Source organism: Pan troglodytes, chromosome 20 (assembly GCF_028858775.2).
Source record: "Pan troglodytes isolate AG18354 chromosome 20, NHGRI_mPanTro3-v2.0_pri, whole genome shotgun sequence".
Lineage (NCBI taxonomy): Eukaryota > Metazoa > Chordata > Mammalia > Primates > Hominidae > Pan > Pan troglodytes.
In genome coordinates, this window is record NC_072418.2 from 22,227,506 (window position 1) to 22,243,971 (window position 16,466).

At 49.6% G+C, this 16,466-nt stretch overlaps 1 protein-coding gene and 1 pseudogene across 2 annotated transcripts in view; both read right to left on the reverse strand.

Annotated features, from left to right (window-relative positions):
* PBX4 (PBX homeobox 4) overlaps positions 1–16,466 on the reverse strand; it is a 55,867-nt gene that overhangs the window by 9,841 nt on the left and 29,560 nt on the right. The gene's annotated exons all lie outside the window — the stretch shown is intronic.
* On the reverse strand, positions 15,920–16,421 carry LOC134809087 (PHD finger-like domain-containing protein 5A; annotated as a pseudogene).

Here is a 16,466-nt window from a genome sequence, read left to right on the forward strand (position 1 = left end):
TTTTTTTTTTTTTTTTTTTTGAGATGGAATCTCATTCTGTCACCTAGGCTGGGGTGCAATGGCATGGTCTCCACTCACTGCAACCTCTGCCTCCCAGGTTCAAGTGATTCTCCTGCCTCAGCCTCCCGAGTAGCTGGGACTACACATGCGTGCCGCCATGCCTGGCTAATTTTTGTATTTTTAGTAGAGACAGGTTTCACTATGTTGGCCAGGCTGGTCTCGAACTCCTGACCTCATGATCCGCCTGCCTTGGCCTCCTAAAGTGCTGGGATTACAGGCATGACCCACCGTACCGGGCCAGAATCAGGCTATCTTAATACGGTCAGCTACTTACCGAATTAGTGCTCAGATGACAATTCTGTTTGATTATATCATATAGTCATTTACAAGTGTCCCTTTCTTATTCCCTACATAACAGATGAACCTTTTCTGTCAAAAACTCACTAGTCAAAACTGAAGGAACTCAAGCGATATCCTTGTAAGAATTTTCCTTAGAGATTTCCACTTCAGGCTGGGCGCAGTGGCTCACGCCTGTAATCCCAGCACTTTGGGAGGCCAAGGTGGGCGGATCACCTGAGGTCGGGAGTTCGAGACCAGCCCAGCCAACGTGGAGAAACCCCATCTCTACTAATTAGCCGGGCATGGTGTCGAGTGTCTGTAATCCCAGCTACTTGGGAGGCTGAGGCAGGAGAATCGCTTGAACCCGGGAGACGGAGGTTGCAGTGAGCCGAGATCACGCCATTGCACTCCAGGCTGGGTGACAAGGGCGAGACTCCGTCTCAAAAAAAAAAAAAAAAAAAAAAAAAGAGATTTCCACTTCAACACTTAGTGCTAGTTTATTAAGCACACATGCAACAAATTTTATAAACCAGGATTTTGAACAAGAGACAAAAAAAATTAGCAACCAGATCCAAGGACTGACCACAAACCTGGTGCTTAATATAGGATAGTGTCGGCCAGGCACAGTGGCTCACGCCTGTAATCCCAGCACTTTGGGAGGCCAAGGTGGGTGGATCACCTGAGGTCAGGGGTTCGAGACCAGCCTGACTAACATGGAGAAACCCCATCTCTACTAAAAATACAAAATTAGCCGGGCATGATGGCACATGCCTATAATCCTAGCTACTAGGGAGGCTGAGGCAGGAGAATCACTTGAACCCGGGAGGTGGAGGTTGCAGTGAGCCGAGATCACGCCAGTGTACTCCAGCCTGGGCAACAAGAGCGAAACTCCATCTCCAAAAAAAAGAAAAAGAAAAAAATATATATATATACACACACACATACACACACACACACACACACACACACACACATATATATAGGATAGTGTCCCACCTTCTCCAAAACTGTTTCTTACTCAATTAAAATTGGAAAAAGCAATATGAGAAAAGTGGGAAGATTGCAAGAAGAATCCACACACCCTGTTAAACTTTCAAGGTAGAATAGACGGCGGCACAAAGTTGCAGACATGCAGAGACTTAACCACAAGTCTCCAGTACCCAGGCAGCGAATGTCCATGGCACAAATTAGTCATGCAAATTAGACATAAATTTGTCTAATTTGATAATAAGAACATAAACTATAATAGAAACAGCCAAAATAGCTAATACATGAGATTGGTTAAGTAAATTATGATAGAACCATAAAATAAAGCCGCCAGCAACTCTATTTTCCTTTTTTTGTTTTTTTTTCTGAGATGGAGTCTTGCTCTGTGTCCCAGGCTGGAGTGCAATAGCACAATCTTGGCTCACTGCAACCTCCGCCTCCTGGGTTCAAGCAATTCTTCTGCCTCAGTCTCCTGAGTAGCTGGGATTACAGGCGCTCGCCACCATGCCTGGCTAATTTTTGTATTTTTAGTAGAAACAGGGTTTCACCATGTTGGCCAGGCTAATCTCGAACTCCTGACCTCAAGTGATTCACCCACCTTGGCCTCCCAATGTGCTGGGATTACAGGCGTGAGTCACCACACCCAGCCTCACACCCAGATAATTTTTGTATTTTTAGGAGATACGGGGTTTCACCATGTTGCCCAGGCTAGTCTCGAACTCCTGAGCTCAAGCGATCCACCTGCCTCGGCCTCCCAAAGTGCTGGGATTACAAGCGTGAGCCACTGCACCTGGCCTGTTTCTAAAATTTCTATCACCAAGTCTATGAAAAATCATCACCAGGAATGAGGGCATCAGGATACATCCCCTTGGGAGGCTGAACTATATCAGAGTGGATATTCCTCAAACTGCTTTTGTGCATATCACACAAGCTTGGCCCTGTCTCTTCATAGACGCCCTCCTCTGCCTCCACGTACTTATTTAAGCAGACACTACAGGCTATACTTGGTGCCAGCTCCCTGCAGCCCGTGGCCACTGTGGCCCTTGGCCTCAGAGCTTCAGAAAACACCCCCTCTCCCTGAGTGCCAGGCTGAACTGAAGGTTCCCGCCACCTCACACTCAAGGACCCTCCTCACCGGCTCACTCAGTCTCTTTGGGCTGCACCGAGGCTCTTTCTGAGATGGCTGAAGGAAAAGTGTCCCTTTTATTAGCTGGCAGACAGCCTTCCAGTTTGGTGGCCCAATTTTCCTTTTTTTTCCTTTTTTTTTTTTTTTTAAAGACAGAGTCTCTCTCTGTCGCCCAGGCTCAAGTGCAGTGGTGGGATCTCAGCTCACTGCAGCCTCCACCTTCTGGGTTCAAGCGATTCTCCTACCTCAGCCTCCCGAGTAGCTGGGATTACAAGCATGCGCCACCACGCCTGGCTAATTTTTGTTTTTTGTTTGTTTCAAGAGAATTAAATCGTTTATTGATTACAACTTTTGTATTTTTAGAAGAGACGGGGTTTCACCATGTTGAACAGGCTGGTCTCGAACTCCTAACTTCAGGTGATCCTCCCACCTCGGCCTCCCAAAGTGCTGGGATTACAGGCGTGAGCCACCATGCCCAGCCTGGAGACTCAATTTTCTAACAATCTTACTTTATCTTCAAGAAGCTCCACCATCCTGGCTAACATGGTGAAACCCCGTCTCTAATAAAAATACAAAAAAAATAATTAGCCAGGCGTGGTGGCGGGTGCCTGTAGTCCCAGCTACTCAGGAGGCTGAGGCAGGAGAATGGCGTGCACCCAGGAGGTGGAGCTTGCAGTGAGCCGAGATTGCGCCACTGCACTCCAGCCTGGGCAACAGAGCGAGACTCTGTCTCAAAAAAAAAAAAAGCTCCAGCTGTCTGTTTTAGTTCCTCCCACTGCCAGCACCCATGAGCGAGGACAGCCCACTTGGAATGATGCTCATGGGGTGCTGTGCCTACAATCTGGGCCTTACAGATCTGGGTGACAGTCACAGCAAGTGGACACCCTTGGACAGCCAGGTAAAGGCCGCTCCCAGAATTAGCCTGTGTTTGCCTATTCCTCGTAATGACCCTCCCCTCTCCTCCTAATCTCTCCTGGCTCAAAACAGACAATGGCTGTCCTCTCTGTAGTCCCTCTGTTTTCAAATCCTATTGATTCTGCCTCAACAATCAACTTTCCACTTATCCCTCCCTAGGTCCCTACTGTGCTAACCCTCTCCTGCCCTTTGTGACCTGCGGAGGAAAGTCTCTCCCCTCCCATCCCTCATGCACACCTGCAGGCCAACCCTTTTCGAACACATCATGCTGCTCTTTTGTTCAAAAGAAACCCAGCCTCTAACATCCTTCTGGACCTGCCTTTGGAACTGTTCCCTCACGGAGCCTTGCACAGCCTCTGACAAGCACAGATGTCCCACGTGCCCCTGAATCTTGTTCAACAGCTCCTTCCTGAGCACCCATGGAGGTCGCGGCCAGGCGTCATGTGTGGGTGGAGGATACACAGGACTCAGTCCCTCCACACAGGACCCCAGCATGCTCTGACAGCCGGGGTGAGGAAAGCCACCTCCACACCTTCCATTACAGGCCCATTTGAAATAGGGAAAGGAGCATGGTCAATGTTGGCACATGCAGTGTAATGAGTGTGTGTGTTCATGTGGGTGTGAAATGCAGGGCTGCCGCAGAATATGTGGCATTCTTTCATTCATTCATTTATGTATTTAGGGGCTGGGTGAGGTGGCTTATATCTATAATCCCAGCACTTTGGGAGGCTGAGGTGGTAGGACTGCTTGACCTCTGGAGTTCAAGACCAGCCTGGGCAACATGGTGAGATCCTGTTTCTAAAAATTTTTTTTTTTTTTCTTGAGACAAAGTCTCGCTCTGTCACCAGGCTGGAGTGCAGTGGCACGATCTCGGCTCACTGCAACCTCCGACTCCTTGGTTCAAGCAATTCTCCTGCCTCAGCCTCCCAAGTAGCTGGGATTACAGGCACACGCCACCATGCCCAGCTAATTTTTGTATATTTAGTAGAGACGGGGTTTCACCATGTTGGCCAGGATGATCTCGATCTCCTGACCTCGTGATCCACGCACCTTGGCCTCCCAAAGTGCTGGGATTACAGGTGTGAGCCACTGTGCCTGGCCAAAAAAAAAAATTTTTTTTAAAAATCATTTACTTATCCAACAACAAACATCTGAGAGCCCATCACAAGCCAGGTACCACACTAAGTGTTGAGGATTTTTATTGTATTTATTATTTTTGGGGTCTGTCTCTGTTGCCTAGGGTGGAATATAGTAGCATCATCATAGCTTTCTGTAACCTCGACCTCCTGGGGTCAAGCGATCCTCCTGCCTCAGCTTCCTGAGTAGTTGGAACTATACACATGCCACCACACCTGGCTAATTTTTTATTTTTGTAGAGATGGCATCTCACTATGTTGCCCAGGCTGGTCTCAAACTCCTGTCCTCAAGCGAGCCTCCACCTTGGCCTCCCAAAGTGCTTGGGATTATAGTTGTGAGCCACCACACCTGGCCCGAGGATTTTAAAAAAATATACCAAAACCCACAGGACTTACTGTTCTCCAATTAAAACTCTCAAATTACAGTGAGAGGCTGAGGCGGGTGAATCACTTAAGGTCAAAAGTTCAAGACCAGCCTGGCCAACATGGTGAAACACCATCTCTACTAAAAATACAAAATTAGCTGAGCATGGTGGTGCACGCCTGTAATCCCAGCTACTCAGGAGGCTGAGGCTGCAGTGGGCCAAGATCGTGCCACTGCACTCCAACCTGGGAAACAGAGCGAGACTCCATGTCAAAAAAAAAAAAAACTCTCAAGTTAAAGTGAGAACACCTGTGCCTTTCCATTTACTCTTCATGGGGTATGCATTGTACAGCATTTCTGGAGAAGAGTTTTGAGATACTGGTTAACCTTGAAAAAGTGCATAATCTTTAATCTCCAAATTCCCATTCTGTACCTGGAATTTATCCTACAGGGGTACTGACACCTACAAAGATGTATTTACAGGAGGCACAGTGTTTGTAATCGTGGGCGACCAGAAGGGTGCAGATGTGCATGAGTTTGGGCACAGACAGCATACCTGTCACCCTCGGGCCCTGTGGTGTCACCTGTGAGTCTCTTGAGGGTGCCATTATGAGGCAATCAGATGTGATAAGCCTTATTTCTTTAAGATTACACATTTTTGGCCGGGCTTGGTGGCTCACGCCTATAATCCCAGCACTTTGGGAGGTGGGTGGATCTTGAGGTCAAGAGGTCGAGACCATCCTGGCTGACACGGTGAAACCCCATCTCTACTAAAAATACAAAAATTAGCCAAGCGTGGTGGCGCGCGCCTGTAGTCCCCACTACTTGGGAGGCTGAGGCAGGGGAATCGCTTGGAACTGTGAGGCAGAGGTTGCAGTGAGCTGAGATCGCGCCACTGCACTCCAGCCTGGCGACACAGGGAGACTCCATCTAAAAAAATAATAATTAAAAAAAAAAGATTATGCTTTTGAGGCTGGGCAAGGTGGCTCACGCCTATAATTCCAGCACTTTGGGAGGCCGAGGCAGGCAGATCACTTGAGGCCAGGAGTTTGAGACTAGCCTGGCCAACATGGTGAAAACCCATCTCTACTAAAAAAAAAAAAAAAAATTAGCTAGGTGTGATGGCACAAGCCTGTAATCTCAGCTACTTGGGAGGCTGAGGCAGGAGAACTGCCTGAACCCAGGAGGTAGAGGTTGCTGTGAGCCAAGATCATGCCACTGCACTCCAGCCTGGGAAACAGCAAGACTCCATCTCAAAAAAAAAAAAAATGCATTTTTGCTATATATGTGTTATAAGCAAAAGCAAAACTTAAAAAGCTACGTTACCGAGGAGAAACGCTGTGCCTTGGTCGCCACCATCAGTCCATGCTGGGGACATCTGCCCTGCCAGCTGCCTCTTGGGTGGCGCCTACAACAGCTCCCTCAGCACCGTGCCTTTGTGCTCCCCGTACACTGATGCTGGCCTAATTATGGTCATTAGACATGCGTTACCATCAATTACAGCAAGCTCAGTTCCGGTGACTGTTCCAGAGCTTCTCAGCTGTGCTCCTCAGCTCCCCCAGGGCCCTTGACTGGCAGGCAGGGAGGCTGGAGGTACCAGAAGCTCGGTTCAGGGATACCATCTGTCGGAGGCACTGACATGGGGAAACAGACTTAAAACAAAGGTACCCCCCTCCTCAAACTGCCAGGCTTCCTTCTGTTCCCAACTTACTGTGTGTGGCAGAAACTCCAGTAAATCAAACAATGACATAAAATAAAATCGGGATTATGTTTTTCTAAGAAACAATATGGCAATGCTGTGAGCCGAATGTTTGTGTCACCTCCAAATTCACATGTCGAAGCCCTAACTCCCAACGTGACTATTTGGAGGTGACGCTTTTAGGAGGCAATTAAGGTTAAATGAGGTCATAAGGATGTGGCCCTGATCTGATAGGATTAATGTCCTGATGGGCAGAGACCTCAGGGAGCTCGCTTTCCCTAAGAGGTCATGTGAGCTCACAGTAAGATGGCGGCCGCCTACAAGCCAAGAGAAAAGGCCTCATAATGAACTACCTGGCCAGCACCTTCGTCTGGGACTTTCTAGGCCCCAGAACTGTGAGAAATAAATTTCTATTTTGTAAACCACCCAGTCTGGGCCGGGCGTGGTGGCTCATACCTGTAATCCCAGCACTTTGGGAGGCCAAGGAGGGTGGATCACAAGGTCAATAGATCGAGACCATCCTGGCCAATATGGTGAAACCCCATCTCTACTAAAAATACAAAAATTAGCCGGGCGTGGTGGCGTGTGCCTGTAATCTCAGCTACTCAGGAGGCTGAGGCAGAAGAATCGCTTAAACCTGGGAGGCGGAGGTTGCAGTGAGCCGGGATTAAGCCACTACAGCCTGGCAACAGAGTGAGACTCCGTCTCAAAAAAAAAAAATCACCCAGTCTTGTGGTTTTGTTAGGGTGGCCTGAGTAGACTAAGACAGTAACATAACCCCAAGTTGCTTTAATTTTTCTCCCCAGGAACAAAGACGTGGGGAAAAGCAGAAGGCTCAGAGGGAACCCTCCTTTGCCCTGACTTCCCCAAGCTGCTCACCTGCCCCCTCACCCACTCAGCAGTGCTCTCACTTGGCAGCGGGCTGTGCTCCCGCCTCCTTCCCACAGCAAGTGGGAGCCATCTCTGGGACCCCAGCCCCATAGGGAGAAGACTAACCCATGGATTAAATCAGATGCCCTGACTGACCCCTCGGGTCTGCCACTTTCCAGTCATGTGGCTGCCAGTGGTCACTCCACTGGCTGCAAGCCCCAGTTGTGAATGGAGCTGCCCCAGGCAACTGACTGGATGGAATTACATAGAACCGCAGGCCCGGCCCGGAGCCCATCAGGGTATGGGACTAAGCAAAACACTCACCTCACGCTCTCCCTGCTGTCTCAAATCAGCAAGAAGCGGGCCCCTCAAAAGCAGAGGCAGGGCCTCCTGCGCCAATCAATCGATCGTGGAGGCTGAGCCTCCTCCCCATCTCCCCCCACCATCCACAGCCGGAATGAGCGTTGGAGACGGATTAAACTGTGGAATCTGGGACAGAGGGTTGACGCCTGGTGAGAGGCGGCCAAATCTCTCTTTGAGGAGTCCTTTGGTGACAGAGAGCCCAAGCCTAGTGTGCCGACCTGAGTCGCAATGAGTACCTATAGTCACAGCTTGCTCTGATCACACAGGCGCAGGCGCAGACGCAGACAAGCATGTCCGCCTGCCCTCGGGCCCACCCACCGTGTCTGGAACTGACAGTGCCGGTGACTCTGCACAGGTGAGAATCGACATGAAGGAGAAAACATGGGGACTTCCTGCTTTCTAGAAACTTTTGAGGCTTTTTCAGTCACTTACTGAGCACCTACTGAGTGCTGGGCCTGAGCTTTGAGGATGACAAGTGGCTGCTGCTTGCCCTGGGGGGATAAGAACCAGGGTCTTGCTGCTGCTACCGGGGTCTCCTATGCTACTGGCCTCCTGACCAGTGACCCTTAGAAAGAACGGGGCCACTGGCCACAGTTCTGCCGGTGGGACCCAGCGTGGTAACTGGGACCTGGGCTGAGGTTAACTTTCCTGTCCCAGTTTTCAGAATGAGAGCTCAACTTCCATCAGCTCCAGCTTATCTTGTAGTCAAAGAGCCAAAGGTAATAAGGAAATGAGTTCTACAAGGCATTCTGGCAAGGTGCTCACCAGGAGCCACTTTCATTTGTTGTGAGAGTGTTTCCTCCCTAAACAAGGCCTCTGATATTGGAGGACAGGGATAGGGGAGGCAGGTGGTAAATAACCTTCTGTACTTAGACCCCAACTGCTTAAAAGAAAAAACACCAGCTATTGGGGAGGTCACTCAGGCAGGAGTGCAGTGGCACGCTGCAGCCTTGACTTCCTGGGCTCAAGTGATCCTCCCGCCTCAGCCTCCTGAGTAGCTGGGACTACAGGCATGCGCCACCCTGCCCAGCTAATTTTTATATTTTTTGTAGAGACGAGGTTTTGCCATGTTGCCCAGGCTGGTCTTGAACTCCTGGATTCAAGTGATCCTCCTGCCTTGGCCTCCCAAAGTGCTAGGATTACAGGCATGAACCACTACGCCTGACCAGATTTTACCTTGTTTAGAGTAGGACTCCTAGAAAGGTGATCTGTCCTCTGGGCCAGCCCACACCTGTCACCTGCCTACAGCGAGGCCAGCATAGACACCAGCATCCACACATGGAAATGTATTGCAATTTGACAGAGTAATTTGATGTCTATTGAATTTAACACAACTTTTGGCCTTACTGACTTGTATGTCTGTTTTATTTTTCCTTTCTTTTCCCCAGTAGTTCATCTTGCTTCTGTTTTACATGGCCGCCATGCTGGGGTGGCCAAAACCATGCCTGAGGCTGGAGGGGCCTGAAGGCTGAGCCTGAGCTGCTGCTGGAAGCTCTGATGAGCCTCTGAACCACCCCAGTCCCAGATCCAAACTCTCAGGGCCCATAAGAGCTGGGGTGAACAGTCCAGAATTGAGAGTAAACCTATTTCCTCGCACGCATCTGTAGGATGCCTGCTTCCCCTACGCGTCATTACTGTCTTGCGGGTGGCGGTGGCACTGCCACTTGGAAGGAGCCGGCATTCCACGTTCCTGTGTCAGGGAGGTGATGACACAGGGCAGAGCGCCTGCTCCAGCACTTCCAGTGGAGAAAACACCAGGACACCAAACAAGGAAGGGGAGACAAAGGCCACGCTGCAGGAGGAGCGACCTACTCACTTTGGGAGACCTGTTTGGTGGGAAGCAGGCCTGTCCAACCCCAAGAATGCCAGCCCAGGGGTGTCAGGAAGGCTGCGGGAACCCAGGCCATGCGGTGCTGCCATTGGCTTTGGGGGCTGAGGGACTGGACGAGGTTATTGGCCAAGGAAGGTGTTCCTGCCAAGATGCAAGGTGACAGTGTGAGAATAGGTGGGGGCTTCCAAGTGGCTGGGTGGTGCTCTGAGCAGCAGGAGACGAGACTGGCTGTGAGAGGCCTATGGAGGAAGTGGTACCGCCTGATTCCCCAGGAGAGTGCCCTGGGATGTGAAGGACATCGTGGGGTGGCCCCAGCAGGAGGCTGGGGAGCCCAACACAGTGAAGGCAGAAGGCCAGCAGGACTCTTCCATGAGAACCCAAGGCCCCCTACCTTTGGGATCTGGCCTCATTTGCTCCTGGCACCTCCTCCCACCCCCCAAATCCTGCTGCTGCTCACTCCTCTCACCTCTCAGCTCCAATCTAGCTTCCCAGTGATATGGGAGTGGGGCAAGGAAGTGCTGGGTAGAGAAGGGCGGGGTCCCTGGCGAGGGCTCCACCTTCGGCCCTGTGCCCTCGGACCTAAGTGAGAACAAGCATTTCTGTTTTTGTGGCCAAAAGGTTGCCTTTTGGCCTGCCACGCCCCACATCTTGTGCCCAAATAAGCCTGAGACCTTAAGCAGACACACACAAGCAGCTGGAAGTCGAGAGGAACACACCAGCAGAAGAACACACCAATAGACACTGGCGGGCCATTGATGGTGGAACAATGCAGACACCAAGGGAAATCCAGGAGAGCCCAGTCACCGAGCGGCCCAACTCCAGGGCAAAACCACCTTCCCAATCCAACCCCCTTTGGGCCCCCCATCCATCTGCTGAGAGCTACCTACACCACTCAGTAAAACCTTGTACTCATTCTCCACGCCCACATGTGATCCGATTTTTCCAGTACACTAAGGCAAGAACCCCAGAATATAGAAAACCCTTTGTCCTTGAGATAGGGCAGAGGGTCTAACTGAGCTGATTAACACAAGAAGCCTGCTTCTCTTTCAGCTAAGCTGAAAGAGCACACTGTGACGCATGCCCACTGGGGCTTTGGGAGCTATAAACACAACCCTAAGACGCTGCGCTGCTGCTGTGGGGTTGGAGACCACGCTCCCCCCACCTGCCTGACTGCATGATCCCCCTTAGGGGTTTGAGCTGTGGGGCACCGAAGAAGTGAGCCACATCCGTCACACGCCCTGCAAGGGGGAAAAGGGAACACTCCTGTTTCACCCGGGCTCCGGGAACACCAAGCTCAGGCCTGCGTCATGAACTCTTCCCCAGCAAGAGAGCGGAGGTGGCCAGGCGCGGTGGCTCATGCCTGTAATCCCAGCACTTTGGGAGGCTGAGGTAGGTGGATCACCTGAGGTCAGGAGTTCAAGACCAACCTGACCAACATGGTGAAACCCCATCTTTACTGTGATCCCAGCTACTTGGGAGGCTGAGACATGAGAATAGCTTGAACCTGGGAGGTGGAGCTTGCAGTGGGCCGAGATCATGCCATTGCACTCCAGCCTGGGCAACAAAGCGAGACTCCGTCTCAACAAAACAAAACAAAACAAAACAAAACAAAGATGCAGAAAGGCCAGGTGCAGTGGCTCACCCTGTAATCCCAGCACTTTGGGAGGCTGAGGTGGGAAGATCACTTCAGCTCAGGAGTTTGAGACCAGCCTGGGCAACATAGCAAGACCCCATCTCTACAAAAAATTTTTAAAAATGAGTCAGGTTTGGTGGCACACACCTGTAATCCCAGCTACTTGAGAAGCTGAGACAGGAAGATCGCTTGAGCCCTGGAGTTTGAGGCTGCAGTGAGCTGTGACTGCGCCACTGCACTCCAGCCAGTTCGACAAAGTAAGACCCCCTCCCCCACCAAAAAAAAGATACAGAAAATTAACAAAATCAATTAAAACCCTTGGGCAAACCTGGTCAGGCATGGTAGCTCATGCCCTAATCCCAGCACTTTAGGAGGCTGGGGTTGGGGGGATCACCTGAGGTCAGGAGTTCCAGACCAGCCTGGCCAACATAGTGAAACCCCATCTCTACTAAAAATAGAAAAAGCTCACGCCTGTAAACCCAGCACTTTGGGAGGTTGAGGCGGGAAGATCACCTCAGGTCGGGAGTTGGAGACCAGCCTGACCAACATGGAGAAATCCCATCTCTACTAAAAATACAAAATTAGCTGGGCATGGTGGCACATGCCTGTAATCCCAGCTACTCGGGAGGCTGAGGCAGGAGAATTGCTTGAACCCAGGAGGCAGAGGTTGTGGTGAGCCGAGATCATGCCATTGCACTACAGCCTGGGCAACAAGAGTGAAACTTCATCTCAAAAAGAAAGAAAGAAAAATTAGCTGGGTGTGGTGGTGCACACCTATAATCCCAGCTACTCAGGAGGTGGAGGCTCGAGAACCGCTTGCACCCGGGAGGCGGAGGTTGCAGTGAGCCAAGATCATGCCACTGCACTCCAGCCTGGGTGACAGAGCGAGACTCTGATTCAAAAAAATAAAAAACCCATAGGCAAATCAAAGAATAGAAAGAACCTTCCTTAACCTGATAATGGGCATGTCCTCAAGCCCCACAGCAAACCCCAGTCTTCCTGGAGATATTTTAGAGCCACTGATTCAAATCAGACACAGGTAGACAGGGAGGTCCCTCCTCGGCTCAGACCAGCAGGGTCCAGTCAAGGAGACCAGAAACTCGGGAGGGGGACAGACCAGCAGGCAGCAAGGCATGACGAAGAAGATGTGACCCACTCATAGGCTGAAGGGTGTCCCTACAGCTGGAGTCACCCAGAGAGTCATGGATGTAATGGACAACTTCCCCTCCCCTCCACACTGCCCCCAACAGACCTCAAGGTGTGGTCTGACACGACCAAGGGCTGGTTTTTTTTTTTTTTTGAGATGAAGTCTCACTCTGTTGCCTAAACTAGAGTGCAGTGGCACAATCTCGGCTCACGGCAACCTCCACCTCCAGGGTTCAAGCGATTCTCCTGCCTCAGCCTCCTGAGTAGATGGGACTACAGGCATGCACCACCATGCCTGGCTAATTTTTGTATTTTTAGTAGAGATGGGGTTTCACTATGTTGGCCAGGCTGGTCTCGAGCTCCTGACCTCGTGATCACCCCCTTGGCCTCCCAAAGGGCTGGGATTACAGGCGCGAGCCGCCTCCTGGCCCAAGGGCTGTTTTATCTTATGCTTTCCTGGGCATCATGGGCACTGAGTTTACTCCTTAACTCTAAACAAGGAGACTTCTGGAGCCCAGCCTGTTTGTATTAAGAACTGCCTGGCTTTACCTTTTAGGCCACATCCCACAGGTTAGTTCATTTAAGTAACATTCTAGGACAGGCGCTAGAACAGGCTTTGTTCTGTTCTCTGAGGCAGACCAGCCTGGCCAACATGGTGAAACCCCATCTGTATTAAAAATATAAAATTCGCTGGGCGTGGTAGTGCATACCTGTAATTCCAGCTACTTGGGGGGCTGAGGCAGGAGAATCTCTTGAACCCGGGAGGCAGAGGTTGAGGTGAGTCCAGATTGCGCCACTATACTCCAGCCTGGGTGACACAGTGAGACTCCATCTCAAAAAAAAAAAGTAACATTCTAGATAAATCCTTATCTTAAGTCATGGAAGTTTCTCAGATCCACAGGACTTTAAAAAGAACAACCCTTAACAAACACTCATCAGTTTCTGAAATAGTGGCTGCCACACACTAGATATTCACCTAACTGAGGGATTATCACACTAGGCAAATCTCCGTCATCTCTAATTAAAATACATCACAACCAGTCACAACTGAAGTGTGTCAGGCCTCTGAGCCCAAGCTAAGCCATCATATCCCTTGTGACCTGCACGTATACATCCAGATGGCCTGAAGCCACTGAAGATCCACAAAAGAAGTGAAAATAGCCTTAACTGATGACATTCCACCATTGTAATTTGTTTCTGCCCCACCCTAACTGATCAATGTACTTTGTAATCTCCCCCACCCTTGAGAAGGTTCTTTGTAATTCTTTCCACCCTTGAGAATGTACTTTGTGAGATCCACCCCCTGCCCAAAAAAAACATTACTCCTAACTCCACCGCCTATCCCAAAACCTATAAGAACTAATGATAATCCCACCACCCTTTGCTGACTCTCTTTTTGGACTCAGCCCACCTGCACCCAGGTGAAATAAACAGCCATGTTGCTCACAGAAAGCCTGTTTGGTGGTCTCTTCACACGGATGCGTGAGAAATGAAGATGCTGGAACCACAATCAAATATGCAAATTAATTTCATTTCCATATGTTTACATGTTTGTTAATTAAAACCCTGCAGTTCTGAAATAAACTATTATGTGATTTTTTAAAAAATGCCTACTGTTCTGTACATTTAAAAAATAAATAGGCTGAGCATGTGGTGGCTTATGCCTGTAATCCTAGCACTTTGAGGGGCTGAGACGGGAGGATCACTTAAGCCCAGGAGTTCCAGACCAGCCTGGGCAACACAGCAAGACCCCCATCTATAAAAAGTACAAAAATTAGCCGGATATGGTGGCTTGTATCTGTAGTCTCAGCTACTTGAGAGGCTGAGGTGGGAGGATCACCTGAACCTGGGAAGTCAAGAATGCATTGAGCCATGATCATGCCACTGTACTCCAGCCTGTCTCTTTGAGACAGAGCAAGACCCTGTCTCAAAAAATAAACAAACAATTATATGAGCTGCTAATGCTGAGTAAAAATGATATGCGGTTTAGGCTTGTTTTTCTGTGCTACTGTCCTTGCATGTGGTAACAGGGCAAAAGGAAGACAGCAAAACACTGTAATATATAGTGCTGTAATATTATATTTTTCCAGATGTGCCAGGCAGCACATCTGGAAAAACAAGCCCCTGTGAGGAGTTGCAAACATTTAAGAGCCACAGCTAAGAAAAACAGTACTTGGCCGGGCACGATGGCTCACGCCTGTAATCCCAGCACTTTGGGAGGCCACGAAGTCAGGAGATCGGGATTATCATGGCTAACATGGTAAAACCCCATCTCTACTAAAAATACAAAAAATTAGCCAGGCGTGGTGGCATGCACCTGTAGTCCCAGCTACTCAGGAGGCTGAGGCAGGAGAATCGTTTGAACCCAGGAGGTGGAGGTTACAGTGAGCCGAGATCGCGCCACTGCACTCCAGCCTGGGCGACAGAGTGAGATTCCGTCTCAAAAAAAAAAAAAAAGAAAAAGAAAAAGAAAAACAGCACTCACTGATGGCTTCTATCTACCATAAACAATTTTCTTTTTCTTTTTAATTTTTTTGAGACGCAGTCTCACTCTCTTGCCCAGGCTGGAGTGCAGTGGCTCAATCTTGGCTCACTGCAACCTCTGCCTCTCAGGTTCAAGCGATTCTCCTGCCTCACCCTCACGAGTAGCTGGGATTACAGGCACCCGCCACCCCACCCAGCTAATTTTTGTTTTTTTGTTTTGTTTTTGTTTTTTGACTACCAGAAAATAAACACGAACTTTATTAATAGCAATAGAAAGGGTTTCCAATTTCTCAGAATGAAAATAACATGACACCAGTACAAGTGTTAAAACAGTAGGCCGGGAGCAGTGGCTCACGCCTGTAATACCAGCACTTTGGAAGGCCCAGGCGGGCGGATCACCTGAGGTTGGGAGTTTGAGACCAGCCTGGCCAACGTGGTGAAACCCCATCTCTACTAAAAATACAAAAATTAGCCGGGCGTGGTGGCGGACTCCTGTAATCCCAGCTACTTGGGCAGCTGAGGCAGGAGAACTGCTTGACCCCGGGAGGCAGAGGTTGTGGTGAGCCGAGATCGAGCCATTGCACTCCAGCCTGGGTGACAGAGCAAGACTCCATCTCAAATTAAAAAAAAAAAAAAAAAAAGAGTAAATGCCTACATTTCTTGTTCTGATAGCTTCCCACCACACACCAAAGTTTCCTCAAGGACAGCTGCCACCAGTGCTGCTGCAAGAACATGTTTTCCACTGAGCATAGTTTCACAGTCAACTACTCAAGCAGAAGACTAAAATATTATTTCTTTTTAGAAGATCTTGGTTGAGGGAGCACATATCAATATGGAGAACAGATCTTTGCTTCTCGAATTCAAGAAAAACCATTAATTAATCTATCAATTTTTCTCCAATACAGTGTCCCAGAGTGCTCTGTGAAGAATCCTTTTACATCCCTACTACATGTCTGGGTGAAGGGAGAGGAGGGGGTGGCAAGCTGCCAGTACACCAGCAGGCACTCCTGGTGATGCTCTGGGCTCTGCTCCCTTTCTGCTGGTAATAGTAGGCATCTTTTCTGAAAGCTGCAGTAGCTTGATGTGGGGCGGGGGGGAGGAAGGGGCCACTTACCAATCACCTCTTCTTGAAGCCGTATTTTTTGCATTCATAGAAGAGGTCTTAGAGCTCCCCAAATAGACAATCTTCAGGCAGCCATCCCTATTCTTCTCCTGGATGGTGCACTCCTTACAATAATAGGCATCAGAGACCCCAGGGCCTCCACAGATCACACAGAGCCCCAGTAAGATCCATAGTTACACTCATCACATATGCACACCAGAGTGCAGGGACGCACATAGGAGTCACAAATAACACATTTGCCATCACATTTTTCACACAGTCATCTGATGGCAACACCAGCCTGCTTGCGGCAAAAGATCAAATCAGGATGATGTTTAGCCATAGTTCCCAACTAAGCTGGCCACCACACAATTTTTGTATTTTTAGTAGAGACAGGGTTTCACCATGTTGGCCAGGCTGGTCTCGAACTCCTGACCTCGTGATCTACCCGCCTCACCCTGGGATTACAGG